Below are 19,591 nucleotides of genomic sequence, written 5' to 3'. Positions count from 1 at the left end.
GCAGTCACACTGCATAGACTCCCTTAGTAAACCTCACTATCATCTTATGAGGTTGTGCCAAGATGGCTCAGATTAGGGCAAAAGCTGGCGGAGGCAAAAGTACCTCTTATGGCCCTGGCCAGTTAGATCAACGGTAGAGCGTCGGCTCAGTGTGTGGAAGTCCTGAGTTTGATTCCCAGTCAAGGTACACAGGAGAAACGCCCATCTGCTTTTCCACCCTTCCCCCTCTCCTTCCTCTCTCTCTCTTCCCCTCCTGCAGCCAAGGCTCCATTGGAGCAAAGTTGGCCCAGGTGCTGAGGATGGCTCCATGGCCTCTGCCTCAGGCACTAGAATGGCTCCAGCCACAACAGAGCAACGCCTCAGATGGGCAGAGCATCGCCCCCCTGGTGGGCATGCCGGGGGATCCCAGTCGGGCACATGCAGGAGTCTGTCTGACTGCATCCCTGCTTCTAACTTTGGAAAAATACGAAAAAGAAAAAAAAAAGCATCTCTTATGCTCAGGAGAGAGCTGTACCCAGGGCAGTATCACCCTTACAACAGGGCAGCGGTGCACATCAAAGAGGGCAGAGAACATATATTACACAGTAACTCCACACCTTCCTATCATCAAGTGCAGACTTTGCTGCCTCCACGCTGCTCCTTTCTACAAAAGAGCAGGGGCACTGGCCATCAGTCACAGTTTACATAAAGAAAGCATCTGAAGCCACAACATTATTCCACGCTGAAAATAACTCACTAAACCTTTCCTTATGTCTACCTGACTTAGGAACATTTCCCCGCCTGACCCCAAAAGGCGTCTGTGGGGCTCTCCTGGCTTTGCTGACTCCTGTCATCTTGTGTTTTGTTCACATTCCTTCCCAGCATCGATTGCCAATTAAAATTCATAATCACCACATACGTTGTTTCCTCCTAGGCTGGTAGGAAATTCTCCAGAAAGGCACAAGACTCAAGAAAAACTCTACAAACGTAAGACTAGTGAGCATGGTTATTTTTAACTGCTATCTCCTATTAATTGTCTGTGGTGTCACAACAATCAAGTGATATCGTGGCGCCCAAAGAGCTTTTCTGACTCACGCAATGTCTGTCTGAGGAAGGATGAGGGTGGCTTGTACACCTTTGTTCTCTGTCACAAATCTTCTCAAATGATAATAACTATTCTTCAACAACAGCATTTCCTCTTGGTTCTATTAGTTCAGGGGTAACTCACTAATACTGGGTACATTTAATGAAGGGTCTTCATTTTTCTCTCTCTCTTCCCTCATGGTCCCCATTCATCTTAGCTTTCTCCTAAGCACTCCATCCCAAACCTGAGCCAGATGGATAAGGTCTTTCTCCATTTAAAAGGTCTCTGCGGAAGTGTAAAAGGTTAAGTGACATGCGTGACCACAAATCCATCCTGACGTCTAATGACTCCCATGCATAATCTATTTCTTCAGTCTGACCTGAGATCTTTCTGACATAGTACATTTCCTTAATAGATCAGAATGTGACCGACTCTTGTTATCTGAAATAACTATCCTTCAGAGAGTTAGGAATCATTATCAGTCCTGTTTTCTGAGAGAGGATACTAATTCTACTTAAAATTAGACTCTATTTATAGAACTGACAGAAAAACCAACTCTGGACTTAGAAACAGAGGGAATGAAAAGGAAAAAAAAGCATGTACTGATTTTAAAAGTTTTGTCTTCTAAGGGAATAACATTTGGATTCTTCCAAATTTCCTTCTTGTGTCTTTGTCTCAGTTTGGGTTCCCCCCACAGCAGACCCCGAGGCAGAGGCTTATTTGGGCATGACCCCAGGAAGCACAGGGAGGGAGTGGGGAAGTCCACGAGGACAGGGAGAGAAATGAAGAAAGGATGCATCCATGAGTGGGCTCTGCTGGGAGCCATTGGGGGGTCATCCCCCCTGACACTTTCTGAAAGGCCATGTAGCACACTTCTGAGCTGTCCCACTGGGAGGGGAGGGACCCTGGTATTCATGCAACACCTCCCAGTGCTCAGAGTTAAAGGTCTCTCCTGGAGGAACTCCCTGACATCTCCAGCCTGACCTACACAGGCCAAGCACATTCCCCAGTTCAGAGAGTGACCAGGGGCAAAGAAACAAAGGAAGCTCTCGGTGTGCATGGGGACCGTCTGCAGGGGACCCAGGGTGGGCAGAGAGGATATGGGCGGGACACTGATTGTGTGATACAGCTGTCCTTCCAAACTGGACTCAAATCCTGGAAACTCTCCCCCTCACACATATTTGCCCAGGTCTGGCTAGGGGTGTAGGGTTTTCCTGTCCTGGGAAAGACCTTGTATTTTTTGGCCAGATGGGAAGAAAGAAAAGCAGTAAGAGCAGGGCACCAAGCTGTCTCCAGGGTCCCTCGTGCACATCTCGTGGGCGCCTGGCCCTCTGTCATCACCACCTGTTTACATCCTCCCCTGCAGGGAACACAGGGGGCCTCTTTCTGCTCACTTTTAGGAAGAACTTTCCAGTTATTAGAAATGTCTGACTGTAGCTGCCTTCCTGAGGCTGTTAACACCTTGTCACTCAGTCAAATATTTATGGAGAATGGGCCAGGCTCCGTGTTGGGGGCTGCAGGAGATCAAAGAGGAAGGAGACAGGATTCCTGCCCTTGGGGGATCATGGCTGAGACTTAACAAAAGTCCTCAAATAACTGTAATTTAAAGCAAAATGAAGTAAGTGTTTTGACAGTGTAGAGGCAACTCGCTGTGGGGCTGCAGAAGGCAGCCCCGCGGCCAGGATGTCGGGAAGGAGCTTCCTGCGCGGGAGGCTGGCGCCCCTCCAAGGCCCCTTCACCCCGAAAGCCTGTGATCATAAAAGCAAGTGAAAAACAAGCAAGCAGAAAAAGACCACATTTCACATTCTAGAGACTAGCAAGTAAATGCCTTTTTTGTTTCCTTATCAGGGAGCAGAGTAATGTCTTATTAAAACTAACAAATGATTATGTTTCGCAAAAGAAGTGGAGGCAGCATTCCTCATAATAGAGGGATAAAAATAATGTTGACTCATGAATTCACTATTTTCCTCCCTCTATGCTCCTTTTCAGAAAAGCAAAACACTGCAGGCAGGTCACATAGCCCAAGTTCATCACCATCTTCTTATTCATTTTCTCTCAGCCTAGAACAGGGGTCCCCAAACTTTTTACACAGGGGCCAGTTCACTGTCCCTCAGATCATTGGAGGGCCGGACTATAAAAAAACTATGAACAAATCCCTATGCACACTGCACATATCTTATTTTAAAGTAAAAAAACAAAACGGGAACAAATACAATATTTAAAATAAAGAACAAGTAAATTTAAATCAACAAACTGACCAGTATTTCAATGGGAACTATGGGCCTGCTTTTGGCTAATGAGATGGTCAATGTCCGGTTCCATATTTGTCACTGCTAGCCATAACAGGTGATATGACGCGCTTCTGGAGCCGTGATGCGTGCGTCCCGCGTCACCGGAAGTAGTACTGTATGTGAACGCCGCCGCCACATACTGCATCCACATCCTGTGCTCCTCTCACTGACCACCAATGAAAGAGGTGCCCCTTCCCGAATTGCGGCGGGGGCGGATAAATGGCCTCAAGGGGCCGCATGCAGCCCGCGGGCTGTAGTTTGGGGACCCCTGGCCTAGAACCTGAGACAAATGGGCAGACAGATTCTAAACAGCAGCCACACACCAAATGAAAAAAAGGAACGGTAGAAGAGGTCGCAAATGACTTAAAAAGAAAGAATAAGGTTAAACAGCTGGAGTAAGAGGCTGGAAAAATAGGGGTATTTCGCCCTTAGGCACAAATGATATGTCATGGCTTTTGGTTAGTCCATCTATGTCACTGTTTATGCTTTGGTTAAGGAACATCTGGGGACAGAGCCAGCAGGAATGGGTATTTTGGCCCTTCACGGCCTTCCCACTTCCTACCAGCGGCGTCCTCCCTCCCTCCCTGCGGGGCCCTGCCACTCTGCCTGCTGCTGGAAATGCCCGTCACCGGCTGGCGCTGTCCACCCGCCCAGGGACCAAAACCACTGGGCCGGGATTCAGGAGACAGGAGTTCTCATTCACTCCCAGAACTCACGTAAGGTGTCACTTGCCTCCCCTGTGCCTCAGTTTCCTCATTGTAAAGTGAGGGAGTTGAGCTAAATGAGCTCAGACATTCCATTTCTGAGAGAGCGGGGTTGGCCCCACGTAACCCAGGCCCTAGGGACACTCTCTGTGTACCGAGGGCACCAGACTGAAGTAGGGAGGATTTAGGAGGCCGTTGTTTTCTTCTTTCTTATCTTCAAGTGTCTGGGGGAATGGTGACTAAATAAGTCTATTCCCTCCCAAATCCCTCTTTTTCGGCAAAAGTGGGGTATAAACTGAAGAAACAAGGGTAACTCACAACTTTCAAGTGCCCACGTGCAGGGGGAAGGTTTAAAACAAAAGAGCAACATGATCTGACTCACACCCTGCGTGCCAAAGAGCTGGCGAGGGGAAACGTGCATGGAGGGCGAGCAGGAAGAGGAGCATTGTGTATGGCAGCAGTGCGCACGGCCCAGCCTCAGCTGTCCGTCCGGCAGCGGTGCGCACGGCCCAGCCTCAGCTGTCTATCCCGCAGCGGTGCGCACGGCCCAGCCTCAGCAGTCCGTCCGGCAGCGGTGCGCACGGCCCGGCCTCAGCTGTCCGTCCGGCAGCGGTGCGCACGGCCCAGCCTCAGTTGTCTAGCAGTGGTGCGCACGGCCCAGCCTCAGCTGTCTGTCCGGCGGCGGTGCGCACGGCCCAGCCTCATATGTCTGGCAGTGGTGCGCACAGCCCAGCCTCAGCTGTCCATGGGCCAGAGCCCCTCACCCGGGCCCTGCTCTCTGCCCTATCATGTGAGGGCCACGGCTAGAGCTGAGTGATCAAGGGCCAGCTGCTCCCCTCCTCCCCCATCCTCTTCAGCCCTTTCCCCTGACAGAGCTGCCTAGACTAACCTGCTTCCTGGCCAAAAGTTAATAATATAACTAGTAATTCTGGCTTAGTGACTATCTTCTTATTTTTTCACTTTAAAACTGCTTTGTTAATTTAACCCTCCCCACTCCCTGAATATTCAGTGCTATTCTTATAATTATTCAAAGCACTGCATAGCTCAAGACATAAACCTATCTCCCCTGCAGAACGCAAGGCCCCCCCAGCACTGTCTGCTGCTTCATCCACCCCATCCCACCTGCCCCCAAAGCCTCTCCTCCCATCATTTTGGTCACAAATGGAAAAAATTATTTAAACCCAGCAAAATCTCGCTAATTCAAAAACCCTCTATATTTACACCCTGCCTCCAGCTTTGTTGCCTACAAAATTCTATTTTCTCATTTTATTCCAGTATTCGTTAATTGGAGATCACAGGATGGGTGGACAGCTTCCTTCTCCTGAGAACTTGTCCCCTGTCATGGTGAACTGAAATCAACAGAGCACAGTCCTTCTCTCAAAAAAGCTTCTTGGGAAATTGTGATGAGTGTTTTCAGCCCTGCCAAAGGCTTTCACTTTGAACCTGGCGCCTGGCTGCCTGGACTGGCTACAGAAACATGCAAGTTGCTTGTAGATAATGATAAGTTTCTACTTAAAAACCCAGCTAACTTTTCTCTTTAACTGAAATTTCTTATGTGGAATACTTTTAAAGAGATACTGGTTCTTCTAGAAATAATCATTTGATGCAAGCCATCATTTTGGTAACCCTAAGCTCTGTACCAGTCTGATGGTTAAGAACAGATCATTTCTGAATATCTGTCTTGTTTGAATCCCATTCACTTCACTCCTATAAGCAGGGCTGCATATTATAGTCCTGTGGGCATAGGTTCCCACTCTTAATCAGAAACTCTCTCCTGGGTTACATGAGACATAAAGCATCCAAGCAACTAGTCCAGTTCCTGGCATATAACCAATAACTCAAAGAATGTCATATCTTTTCCTTCATCCAGTTACAAAAGATAGGGGTTAACTCTCCAAATTAAATGCAAACCAACTCAAAGTCTTAGTTAAAAGCATAACAAAAGAAAAACATATCAACTATTCCAACTATAGGCAAATATTCCAACAAGAGTTCAAAGTCCCTTTGTACTTCACAGAGAGCACACAACAACGTGTTCTACTGTTTCTGGAGAAAATCCCTTTCCACAGGAGCCTGCCACATGTGCCCAGCCATGCAGCCTGCTCTGGCCACTGCCCAGCACAACACACCCCCTCTGCTGGCAGATACCCCTCCCTTGGAATTCAGTGGTCTGGGGCCCGAATTGTCTACAGGTCTTCTGTTGACTCAGAGAGATCAGCGAATTCAGAATCAGCCAGTGACTTGCTCTCTGAGCCATGCCCTTTCAGCATAGTGTCCTTCCATACCTTAAGCCAGAAAAACAGAACTGTCTCTTGGGATAGCCTTCTTTAGGCACCTCCACTCCCTGGCTCATGTTAGCTATGTCCAAAGTGCCCAGAAGTGGGAATGTCTTGTCCTCATATGAGGGAACAGACCCTTCTTATTACTGACCATTTTTGCAAAATGTGGCAAAAGCTTCCTCTCCAGGCTGGGCATGGGCCCTTCGTGTTTGCCCAGGGGCAGTGTTTCTCATCGTCACCTCCAGAGAGGCGGAGGAGAGTCAGCAAAGAGCTGTCTCATCTCTGGGAGGAATGAGCCCTGGACACAGGGTTCTCATTTCCATTCCAATTCACGGGGCTGCAGCTTTTGAATTATTCTTATGAAAATGGAAGTTGCAGTCAGTCAGGTCAGAGAAGGTGAGGCACAACCACCACCTAGCGGTCACTTTCCAGAAAGGGATTCAGTCCTGTAGACAAGCTCTGGAGACCTGGCCTCCCCAAATCCAAAAGTCAAGGGAAATAACTGTCCAAGGGCCAGGTACTCATTAAAAATCGTTCAGGTCAAATAAAAATCAAGTGTTACCTCAAAATGTGAGAGATAAAATATATAAAAATAGTACAGCCTCAGCTGAAAATAAAACGTTATGCATACCAAGGGGGCCCACCCAACTGTCATCAGTTATTGACTGATTTTTTTTTTTTTAGATTTTATTTATTCATTTTAGAGAGAGGAGACAGAAAGAGAGAGAGAGAGAGAAAGAGGAGAAGGAGGAAGAGCAGAAAGCATCAACTCCCATATGTGCCTTGACCAGGCAAGCCCAGGGTTTTGAACTGGCGACCTAGACGTTCCAGGTTGACGCTTTACCCATTGCGCCACCACAGGTCAGGCTATTGACCGCTTATTTTGTATTGGGTGTACCTGGTAGTGGGAGCTGCTTCTCTAGGGTCTTTTTCTCATCTCAATTCTCTTGGGTATAGAGATTTTTAAAAGTAATTTTTATATATACATAAATATATATTTAAAATAATTTCTTAAGATTACACATAAGTATACAGTATTTTATCCCCCAGCCATTTTCATCCCTGATGAAACATCAAGACATCTGATGTCTATAGGTAATGGAGCTAATGGGGAATTTATGTTTAACCTTTTGCTTTATCAAACTTCTTTTTATTCAGATACAAACTTTATTTCTAGTTTTTGCTTTTTGTTTCCTCGGCAAAAATAATGCTAGGAGTTGTGAAAGTGGTTTTGATTTTAATACATTTAGCATTTTAAATATTTTTAGTTATAAAAATTATTTTGATATATCCTTAATTTTAATAGATTTGGTCAGGTTACAATCCATGAAAGCTGTAATTACTCAAATTTCCCTATCTCTTTTCCTCTTTTTTACTTTGGTAGAACTTTTTTTAGAAAATAAAGTACAATTTATTTACAAGTGAAATAGGCAAATATTAGTGAGCAAATACGCTTGAATAAGAAAAAAAATATAAACACCCTATTTAAAGTTTTTTAGAACACAAATTCATGTATCAATTACATTTTACAGTTTGGGAAAAAAAAAACACACATATATTTCTTGATATAATAGGTACTTAAGAATTGGTTAAATCAGCCTGACCAGGCGGTGGTGCAGTGGATAGAGCGTCGGACTAGGATGCGGAAGACCCAGGTTCGAGACCCTGAGGTCGCCAGCTTGACTGCGGGCTCATCTGGTTTGAGTAAAAGCCCACCAGCTTGAGCCCAAAGTCACTGGCTTGAGCAAGGGGTTACTCAGTCTGCTGAAGGCCCGCGGTCAAGGCACATATGAGAAATCAATCAATGAACAACTAAGGTGTCACAACGAAAAACTAATGATTCATGCTTCTCATCTCTCTCCGTTCCTGTCTATCTGTCCCTATCTATCCCTCTCTCTGACCCTCTCTTTATCACTGTAAAAAAGAAAAAAAGAATTGGTTAAATCAATCAAGTGGTATATGCAAAGTTATAAAGACAGAGGCAAATTGGGACCCAGGCCTCTGGATTCCTAGTCTGCTGTGGCCCCTCTGCCTATAGCTTCCTCTTCTCATGCTCTGCAGCTTATGTTAATTTAAGGTTTTCTTTTGTCACACTGAAAGGAAGTCATAAGGAAAAGTATTTGGAGACTTTCCCATACAGCTTTCAGTGGCTTCGGGAGTAACGTTTGCCATCAATAAGGAAATAGAGACGATGCCAAAGCATTGGAAAAAGCTGAGCCTCACTTCCTCTCTCCAGATTAATAATGCCATATGTATTGCTTACATCTTTGCTAGTACCAAACCCACTCTGGGTACCAAAGCTGTTAAAGCATCAGCTTATGATTAATTAGTTCAACAATACCATGTAAACCTGCTGATCGCACCTCGAAACATATGGACACTGGGATAGTAACATCTGGAATAAGAACTGTCCATGCTTGAAACTCTTCCGCAATAGCTGAGATGTGGTGAGGTCCAAATGAAAACTCCAACTTCTGCCTCCCACAAACCACAGGGTGCCCTCTAGGGGGCCAAATAGGGCAGTTGATGGATGACTATTTGGTCAAATCTGGCCAAACAGTAGGTCAAACCATGTGGAAGCCATCTGTCACTCTCCGGCAGAGAGAAAAAAGGAGCTGGAGCAGCCCTGGTGCTCAGCAAAGATAACATTGGCCAGCAAATCCCTCTGTCCCTTTCACCTGGCTGGCTGGAGCCATGTTTCTTCCAGCAATTGCTTTACAGACCATTAAGCAGCCATGAAAACAAGCGCCTGGCCATATGTCCGAGGGCCAGGGAAACCCAGGAACAGATTTAAATGAAAAGGAAGCCAGCCCCACTCTCCCTTCTTTCTCGGTTCTGAGTGAAACTTCCTTGGAGGGGTGGGTATCACTGCAGGACTGATATGATAGGGAGGGGTGTGGGCAGCGGGAACCTGATTCAGGGACACTAGCGGAGAGAGTGGATGGGAACAATGCAGCTCTCTGAGTTACAATGTAGTAATTTCAGGCTGCCTTTATGGTTGAAATCCAAGGCTATAAGACTTCAAGAAAATGCACTCACCACTATTTCATTCCCTCAGCCCTTTGTCTCGTAGGACCAGCTATTTAGAGCTCGGTCTGTAGCATCAGTATTACCTGGGAACTGGTTAGAAATGCAGAATCACAGGCTCCGTTCTAACACCCTGAATCAGAATCTGCATTTTAACAAGACTGTCCCAGGTGATACATCTGTACTTTCGTCTGAGAAGCTCTATAGATGGGAACCCAGAGGAGCTTCCCCTGAGCAAGGAGAACTATTTCTTCTAGTACTCCCAACCCTGACAATAACAACAACTGAACATTCGCCAAGCATAACACCATGCCAAATGTTGTGCCTGAAACGCACGATCACATCACATCCTTACAACATCCCTGGCAAAGGCACAGTCGCTGCTCCCCGTTTACAGATGCAGTAGTGAAATAACTTGCTGATGACCGCAAAGCTAGGCAGGAAATGGAGAGCCACCGTGAGCTCGGAGCGCCTGGGCTTTCACACCATGCTGTTTCACTTTGCCATGAGCATGAAAGCAGCTGGGCTGGCCAAGGAAGTCCTTCAAGGGAGAAGAGAGAAGAGAAATGTCTTCGTTTCTCCCAAAGATTAAAGAGACTCATATGTGAGAGAAACATGTCCCCTGGAGAGAGAATTCAATAAATATCTCTACATCTCCGAGGCCTCCCATTGGAGCCCCTGACTTGCCCTTGGAATTCCCAGAACAGCCCTGTTCCAGAGTGGGCACGGACCTGGCAGGTGACTTCTCTGTCTTCTCCCTTCTTGGAGCAATGCTCTCTGTCCGTAAACCAGCCCCACTGGGGAACAAGCAGGTCCCTGTTTCCACAGAACCACAGGAAAGCTAAGTACTATGGCTAAGGACTATCTTCTTACCTTAATACTAGAGTCTCAAATCTCAATCCTATTTGTTTATTCACCTATTCATTCAGCAATGTCAGGCACTATGCAAGCAGGGAACAAGAAAGACAAAATTCCTATGTTTGTGAAGCTTACATTTTAGTAAAGGAGTCAGAGAATAAATTAACATTTATTACATATTATTATTTCAGTGCTGTATAAAACACATGAACATAAATCATGACAGTGTTGGGAAGCACTGCTTAAGAGAGAGAAGTCAGGGCAGACTGACATCTGAAGTCTGGAATAGCACACCTGAGAAGGTGAACAGGTAGGAAGATGTTCCAGGTAGAGGGAACAGCAAGGACAAAGACTACAGAGCAAGAATGACCATAGAGGGTTTAAAAACAACGAGATGTGCCCTGGCTGGTTGGCCCAGTGGTAGAACGTCGGCCTGGCGGCATGCAGAAGTCCCAGGTTCGATTCCCGGCCAGTGCACACAGGAAAAGCGCCCATCTGCTTCTCCATCCCTCCCCCTCTCCTTCCTCTCTGTCTCTCTCTTCCACTCCTGCAGCCAAGGCTCCACTGGAGCAGAGTTTGCCCGGGCGCTGAGGATGGCTCTGTGGCCTCTGCCTCAGGCGCTAGAGTGGCTCTGGTTGCAACAGAGCGATGCCCCGGATGGGCACAGCATCGCCCCCTGGTGGGCGTGCCGGGTGGATCCCAGTCGGGCGCATGCGGGAGTCTGTCTGACTGCCTCCCAGTTTCCAGCTTCAGAAAAATACAAAAAAAAAAAAACCCCAAAACCAAAAAACAACAACAACAAAACAACGAGATGCCCAGAGTGACTAGAATGGATGAGTAGGTAGTAGAGGTTGAGGTTCCAGAGGTAACTGAGGTCCAGACCAAGCAGAGCCTTGTTAATTGTGGTAAGGGACTTCAGCTTTTATCCTAAGAATAGGAAGGCATTAAAACATTTAGAATGCAGGATGATAGGATATATTTCAGTTTTGGTAGGATCACTCAGGCTGTTGTGTTGAGGATGTCGTGTAAGGAACAAAGGTGGCAGCAGGCAGACCAGGTAGGGGCTACTTCTACAGTCCAGGCAGGAGCTGACTGCTCCGTGGGGGCAGTGGAGGTGGTAACAAGTGGCCAGATTCTGGATATATTGAGGGTAGAACCAAAAGGACTTGCTAATGGGAATCCTTTTAGTTTTTCCTTATTTCTGGGCCTCTGGCAATGTAGTGAACTCTGACTTCTGCTTTAAAGTGCGGCTCCCTTCCCCATTCGTCCTGACCTCTCAGTTCTCGAATGTCCTGATTTAGAAAGTTCTTCCCTGCATGTCCTTGGGCAGACTCCGCCCCTCAGCTGGTACTCCTGGCTGGCTAGCACCCACAGTCCAGAATGGCATATGCAATGGTGCTGCTCGTTATTATCAACACTTCATATCTGTGTTGTGCTTTACAGTTTAAGCCCTTTCATGTTTGTTATCTCATCTGACATGCTAGGTTTCATAGACCATCTCATGCCTTTCATTCAGCTCCAGGAGACCTCAAAGAAGAGGCATGAGTCAGCTTTGGCTGAATTTCAGACAAATTAACTCCTTGGTGGCTGCAGATGGTGGAGAGCAGACACTGGCTGCATGTGCGTCTGTAAAGCATGTGGGGAAACTGAGCTACAAGGTCAGGGGATACACACCCGAAGGACACGGTCAATCCCAAGGGCAAGGAACGTGCTGACAGAAGGCCCCAGACAGCAGTGGTCTGAAGCCAGAAAAGAGGTACCAGTGCTGTGGCCAGAGAACTGGGAGTGAGGGAATCTAGGGCTTGGGGGAGGGGCGGTGTATGATCAAAGGAGGAGGCTGAACCAGGCCAGTGCGGGCTATGAGTCAGAAATCAATCGGAGTGGTCAGCCAAGCCCTGCTGATCGGCTCAGAGAAGCCAGCATTGTGCACCAGACCGAAGCTGAAAAAGCCTCTGCCTAAACCAAGAAGCTTCCCTATGTTTCCCGTTATATTAGGGACCAACCCCCAAAACATGGCTGAGGATAGACAAGTGGGTAAAGGTTAACGGGGCATCAAGAGAGGTTGGGGGAGGGAACAAGGAACACAGGGGAAAGACAGATACTTCCTCCCTGGATACTCCTGACCTCGAAGGGAAGTCCTCACCTCTGTTTCCACAAGCTAATTATCCAGTAGCTTCAGAGCTTGTCCCCAGGGCAACTGTCCCTTGGCTTATTTTCTTCACTCTGGACCAGTGACTCTCAATCTGTTTCTCAACCTCGCTCAGATGTCCTGGCTCCACCTCCCACCCCCAGCACAGTTAAGTCAAAGGCTCAGGCAGTGGGGTCCGCAGGCAGTGTTTTTTCAAAGCTCTGCAGGTGACTCTAGTGGGCAGCCAGGGTGAAGGACCACTGCCTTAGACACGTGCACCAGTGTCACCAGGCTTAACCAAAGCACATTCTTCCCTCCTTAGGACAAGTTTAGCACTGATGATGGTGCCAAGAACAAGGATTGTAAATGGATCCTGAGATCAGAAAATAAAACCTAATCCTCCCACTGAGTTGGAAGAAAAGGGAAGTTCCACCCACAAGGCTGTGTGTGGAGATACAAACACGGCATGCTGTTCAACTTGATTAACAAGAATAGGTCTGGCTGGTGGTACATGCAGTGTTTTCCAAGGGCAGGTTTCCCTAGAAGGGCTGCCTTAGGAATCCCAGTGTTAACAGCCAACATGGTATCACATTCATTCTTGTCAGGGAGGGACACCTGGCAGAGGCTTTACTGCCATCTTTAGGATTAGGAACTCAGACACAAAGGTACTCGGGTCAGGTGGAACTTGGAAGATCACCTAGTCCCACAGTGCTGGGACTTGAGGGTGCATCACCTGGCACTTTGGTCAGGCCCTCTCTGATGGAAACCATTGCTGGCGATCATCGGCTGCTCAGCTGCTGCTGGACTCGCATCCCATAGGGCTCCGTCAGAGGTGAAGGCCCTGCCTTTCCAGTTCTGTGTCTGTGCTGCCAAAACTCTGCTACAGGTTGCTGAGAGACTGCTGTGGCATGCTTAATATCCTTATTCATTCAGCAACATTTATTAGGAACCTGCTAGGTGTCAGGCATTGTTATAGGTCCTGGGATGCAGGTATGAATAAAACAGATAAAGCTTTGCCCTTAGGAGCTGACATCCTAGTGGGAAAATTCTTTTTGCCTTAGGCACGTGATACTGAGGCCGGCTAAACAGCAAGGTCCTGGAAGACAGCCTTGGGTGTTATGAATCTGGCTGTTCTCATTGTAGAGCAAAGGGCACAGAGAAGACAGATGGCAAAGTCTGTTGAATACACCAATGAGTGAATGCCAAGTGGTACACCCGATTCTCCAACCTCAGCTTCGCTACCAGCGCCAGGGTGGGTGTCCACACTCTGTCATGGTCACTTTAACCATTAAGAAGGGGGTATCTTAAAACTAGTGGGAACTCACTTAGAAACATTCCCTTTCTGGCTGTCTTTTTCTCCTTTTTAATAGTTTTATTGAGATATACCATATACCATACAATTCGCCCATTTAAAATATACAACTCGATGGTTTATCGTATAACAGTATTTTAAGTATACAGCTATGTGACCTTGTGCCCTTTTGCTACTGTCCCCCTACCCCCATCCATCTGAACCCTAAGCAACAACTGATCTACTTTTTGTCTCTATAGGTTTGTCTATTCTGGGTTTTGTTTTTGTTTTTTTTGTATGTGACAGAGACAGAGAGAGGGACAGATAGGGACAGACAGACAGGAAGGGAGAGAGATGAGAAACATCAATTCTTCATTGCAGCACCTTAGTTGTTCATGGATTACTTTCTCATATGTGCCTTGACCGGGGGGCTACAGCAGAGTGAGTGACTCCTTGTTCAAGCCAGAGACCTTGGGTCCAAGCTGGTGAGCCTTGCTCAAACCAGATGAGCCTGTGCTCAAGCTGGTGACCTCGGGGTTTTGAACCTGGGTCCTCCACATCCCAGTCCAATGCTCTATCCACTGTGCCACTGTCTGGTCAGGCTATTCTGGATTTTTATATAAAAATCATATAACTATGTGGTCTTTCATGACTGACTTCTTTCATTTACTTAGTAAAATGTTTTCAAGAGTCATCTATGTTATAGCATGTATCAGCACTTCATTTCTCTCTATGGCCAAACAAAAGTCCATTATACAGATATACCACATTTTGTTTATCCATTCAACAGCTGATGTACATTTGGGTTGTTTCCACCTTTTAGTTATTATGAAAAAATGTTGCCATAGATCAGGGGTCCCCAAACTTTTTTACACAGGGGGCCAGTTCACTGTCCCTCAGACCGTTGGAGGGCCGGACTATAAAAAAAACTATGAACAAATCCCTATGCACACTGCACATATCTTATTTTAAAGTAAAAAAACAAAATGGGAACAAATACAATATTTAAAATAAAAAACAAGTAAATTTAAATCAAGAAACTGACCAGTATTGCAATGGGAACTATGGGCCTGCTTTTGGCTAATGAGATGGTCAATGTGCTCCTTTCATTGACCACCAATGAAAGAGGTGCCCCTTCCGGAAGTGCAGCGGGGGCCGGATAAATGGCCTCAGGGGGCCACATGTGTCCTGCGGACCGTAGTTTGGGGACCACTGCCATAGATATTTGTGTACAATGTGAGGACATTCTGTGTATACTTTTTTTTTTTTCTTTTCTCTTGGGCACGTACTTAGAATTGAATCACTGGGTCACAGGGTAACTCAACGTTTAACTGTTTGAGGAAATGTCAGATTGTATTCCTGGGTGGCCATCCCATGTTATACTCCCTCAAGCAATGTATGAGGGTTCCAACTTCTCAACCTCCTCACCAACATTTGTTATTATCTGACATTTTTTTTTTTAATATTTTATTTATTGATTTTTTTAGAGAGAGAGGAGTGAGAGAGAGAGAGAGACAGAGAGACAGAGAGAGAGAGAGAAGGGGGAGGAGCAGGAAGCATCAACTCCCATATGTGCCTTGACCAGGCAAGCCCAAGGTTTGGAACCGGCGACCTCAGTGTTCCAGGTCGACGCTTTATCCCACTGCGCCACCACAGGTCAGGCCTATCTGACATTTTTATGATAGCCATACCAATGGATATAAAATGGTACCACATTTTGGTTTTGACTTCCTTGATGATTAACATCTTTTCATGCTCTTATTGACCACGGTATATATTCTTTGGAGACCCTATTCAGATCCTCTATTCATTTTTAAATTGGGTTGTCCTTCTGTAATTGAGTTATAAGAGCTCTTTGTTATATTCTAGATACAAGGCTTGTAAATAAAAGTATTTATCTCTCGATAAATATTCTGTAAGTATTTTCTTTCATTCTCTTGGTTGTGTTCTTTCTCGATTATATCTTTTGAAGCACAAAAGATTTTAATTTTGAAAGTCTAATTTATCTATTTTTATAGACATGGTGACTTTTAATTAAATTGGCATAGTCAGGACCCGAAAGATAAAATGGAAACTGCCAGCATATCTTTTAGCCCTTGCCTTGTAACAGGCTCATGAAAACAACTTGAAATACCAGTGAGTCTTGATGTTCTAATTTAGTGTGACATAAAATCCAATTTCATTATTTTATAAGTGGCTATCCAGTTGTCCTGGCACCATATGTTATAAAACGCTTCTTTTCCGTATTGAATGGTTTTGGTACCCTGTCAAAATCAGCTGACCACAGACACATGGGCTTATTTACAGATTCTCAATTCTATTCCACTGATCTATATGTTTACACTTAATGCCAGTTCCACACTGGCTTGATTATTGTTGCTTTGTGGTAAGTTTCAAAATCAGGAAATATGAGCCCTTCAACTTTGATCTTTTTAAAGATTGTTTTGGCTATTCTGGGTTCCTTGTAATTTCACACAAATTTTAGAATCAGCCTGTTAGTTTCTACAAAGAAGCCAGCTGGAATTCTGATAGAGATATGTCTGTAGATCAGTATGGGGAATATTGCCACTAAAAATATTGTCTTCTAGGCCCTTGCCGGTTGGCTCAGTGGTAGAGCGTCGGCCTGGCGTGCAGAAGTCCCGGGTTCGATTCCCAGCCAGGGCACACAGGAGAAGCGTCCATCTGCTTCTCCACCCCTCCCCCTCTCCTTCCTCTCTGTCTCTCTCTTCCCCTCCCGCAGCCAAGGCTCCATTGGAGCAAAGATGGCCCGGGTGCTGGGGATAGCTCCTTGGCCTCTGCCCCAGGCACTGGAGTGGCTCTGGTCGCAAAAGAGTGACACCCCGGAGGGGCAGAGCATCGCCCCCTGGTGGGCAGAGCTTCGCCCCTGGTGGGAGTGCCGGGTGGATCCCGGTCGGGCGCATGCGGGAGTCTGTCTGACTGTCTCTCCCCATTTCCAGCTTCAGAAAAATACAAAAAAAAAAAAAATTGTCTTCTAATTCATGAAGATGAAATGTTTTCCCCTTTACTTAGGTCTTCAATTTCTTTCAAAAATGTTTTGTAGTTTTCACAGTACAAGTTTTATACTTCTTTTGAAATTCTTTCCCAATTATTTTATTCAATTATTTTATAAATGGAAGGTTTCTCTTTCTTAAAAATTTTATTTAGAAAATTAACATTAACAGGATGACATTGATTAATAAGAGTACATAGGTTTCAGGTAAACATTTCTATAGTATTTGGACTATTATGTTGTATACTCATCACCCAAAGTCAAATCATTTTTTTTTTTTTTTTTTTTTTCTTTATTTTTTTTTTTTTTTTCATTTTTCTGAAGCTGGAAACAGGGAGAGATAGTCAGACAGACTCCCGCATGCGCCCGACCGGGATCCACCCGGCACGCCCACCAGGGGCGGTGCTCTGCCCCCCAGGGGGCGATGCTCTGCCCATCCTGGGCGTCGCCATATTGCGACCAGAGCCACTCTAGCGCCTGAGGCAGAGGCCACAGAGCCATGCCCAGCGCCCGGGCCATCTTTGCTCCAATGGAGCCTTGGCTGCGGGAGGGGAAGAGAGAGACAGAGAGGAAAGCGCGGCGGAGGGGTGGAGAAGCAAACGCTTCTCCTATGTGCCCTGGCCGGGAATCGAACCCGGGTCCTCCGCACGCTAGGCCGACGCTCTACCGCTGAGCCAACCGGCCAGGGCTCAAATCATTTTTTGTCACCTTATATTTGTCCCTCTTTACACCCACCCTTACCCCCTCTCTGTCCCCCTCCCCCATGTCTCCCTCCTTCTGGTAACCACTTCACTTTCATCTATGTCCATGAGTCTCAGTTTTGTATCCTACCTATGTGTGAAATCATACAGTTCTTAGCTTTTTCTGATTTACTTATTTTACTCAGCATAGTGTTTTCCAGGTCCATCCATGTCGTCGTAAATGGCAATTGTCATCATTTCTTCATCTTCTTTATCCAATCCTCTATCGAGGGACACTTTGGTTGTTTCCATGTCTTGGCCACTGTGAATAATGCTGCAGTGAACATGGGGGTGCATGTGTCTTTACGTACCAATGTTTTCGAGTTTTGGGGGTAGATACCCAGTAGAGGGATTGCTGGGTCATAAATTCTTAATTTTCTGAGGAAACACCATACTTCTTCCATAGTGGTTGTACAAATTTGCATTCCCAACAACAGTGAATGAGGGTTCCTTCTTCTCCATAGCTTTTCTAATAATCGTTATTACCTGTCCTGTTGATAATAGCCAATTTAACAGGTATGAAGTGGTATCTCATTGTAGTTTTGATTTGCATTTCTCTAAACTAGTGAAAATGAGCAACTTTTCAAATATCTGTTGGCTATTTGTATGCCTTCTTGGGAAAAGTGTCTGTTCAGGTCCTTTCTCCATTTTTTAATTGCATTGTTTGCTTGTTTGTTGCTGAGCTTTGTGAGTTACTTATAAATTTTGGATATTAACCCCATATCAGAGCTGTTGTTTGCAAATATCATCTGCCATTTAGTTGGCTGTAAGGTCAATATTTCTTTATTGATTTTCTGTTTGGATGATCTATCTAAAGCCATCAGTGGTGTGTTGAAATCTCCAAGTATGATTGTGTTTTTGTCTGTTTCTATTTTTAGATCAGTTAGTAGATGTCTTATATATTTTGGTGCTTCCTGGTTTACTGCATATACATTAAGAAGTGTTTTGTCTTCTTGATACAATGTCCCCTTTATCATTAAGAAATGTCCGTTTTTGTCTCTGGTTATCATTGTTGTCTTGAAGTCAGCATTGTCAGATATAAGTATGGCTACACTTGCTTTTCTTTGGATATTATTTGCTTGGAAAATCGTTTTCCAATCTTTCACTTTGGGTCTACTTTTGTCCTTGCAGCTTAGATGTGTCTCTTGAAGGCAGCACATGGTTGGGTTTGACTTTTTGATCCAATCTGCTACTCTGTGCCTCTTTATGGGTGAGTTCAGTCCATTTACATTTAGGGTAATTATTGACACTTGAGGATTTCCTATAGCCATTTTGTTTTGTTTTCTGGTAGCTCTGTGTCTTATTTGATTCTTTTCTGTTTATGTCAGTTGTTTTTGTTTGGTGGTGTTCCATACTTCTTTCCCGTTTCTTCTTTTTTTAAGCTGTGTTTTTCAATAGTGTGTTTTTCGTGGATGGTTACCATTAGGTCATTAAGAGAAAAATGTTCGTATGTACACCAGACCTTTGTCTTATGAGTGTTTCTGCACTCCATCCTCCATTGCTACTGCAGATCTTTATCTTCTCCCCTTTTATGTAATTTCTGTCACAGATTATCCTTGTTTTTATTGTGACCTTGTTGGAGCTGTTACTTGTAGTTTGATTTGTTTTGTTCTTTGTGTCTGGTCAAATAACCCCCTTGAGTATTTCCTGCAGTGGGGGGTTTCTGGTGATAAATTCCCTCAGTTTCTGTATGTCTGTATAAGTTTCTATTTTTCCTTCATATTTGAAGGAGTACTTTGATGGATTCAGTACTCTTGGCTGGTAATTCCTGTCTTTCAGTACTTTGAATGTTTGCGTCCACTCTTCTGGCTTATACAGTTCCTGCTGAGAAATCTGATGATAACCTTAAAGGATCTTCTTTTAAATGTTATGTTCTCCTTTTCCCTAGCTGCCTTTCTTTGTCATCGATTTTTGACAATATTATTACAATGTGCCTTGGAGTACGTCTGTTTGGGTTGAAGTAACGCAGCATTCTGTTTTTTTCTTGGATTCAAGTCTTTAACTCTTTCTATAGGCTTGGAAAATTCTCATCAATTGTTTAAATAGGCTCTCCAGCCTGACCAGGCAGTGGATAGATTGAGATGAAGAGGACCCAGGTTCGAGACCCCGAGGTCGCCAGCTTGAGCGTGGGCTCATCTGGTTTGAGCAAAAGCTCACCAGCTTGGACCCAAGGTCGCTGGCTCGAGCAAGGGGTTACTCG

At 45.4% G+C, this 19,591-nt stretch overlaps 1 protein-coding gene across 8 annotated transcripts in view; it reads right to left on the bottom strand.

Annotated features, from left to right (window-relative positions):
• The window catches only part of LOC136379840 (kalirin), a 635,535-nt gene that overhangs the window by 314,603 nt on the left and 301,341 nt on the right, over positions 1-19,591 (bottom strand). The window lies entirely within an intron of this gene.

Source organism: Saccopteryx leptura, chromosome 8 (assembly GCF_036850995.1).
Source record: "Saccopteryx leptura isolate mSacLep1 chromosome 8, mSacLep1_pri_phased_curated, whole genome shotgun sequence".
In the NCBI taxonomy this organism is placed as follows: domain Eukaryota; kingdom Metazoa; phylum Chordata; class Mammalia; order Chiroptera; family Emballonuridae; genus Saccopteryx; species Saccopteryx leptura.
Note: the sequence above shows the minus strand (reverse complement) of the source record. Positions and strands in the feature narration are given on the sequence as shown.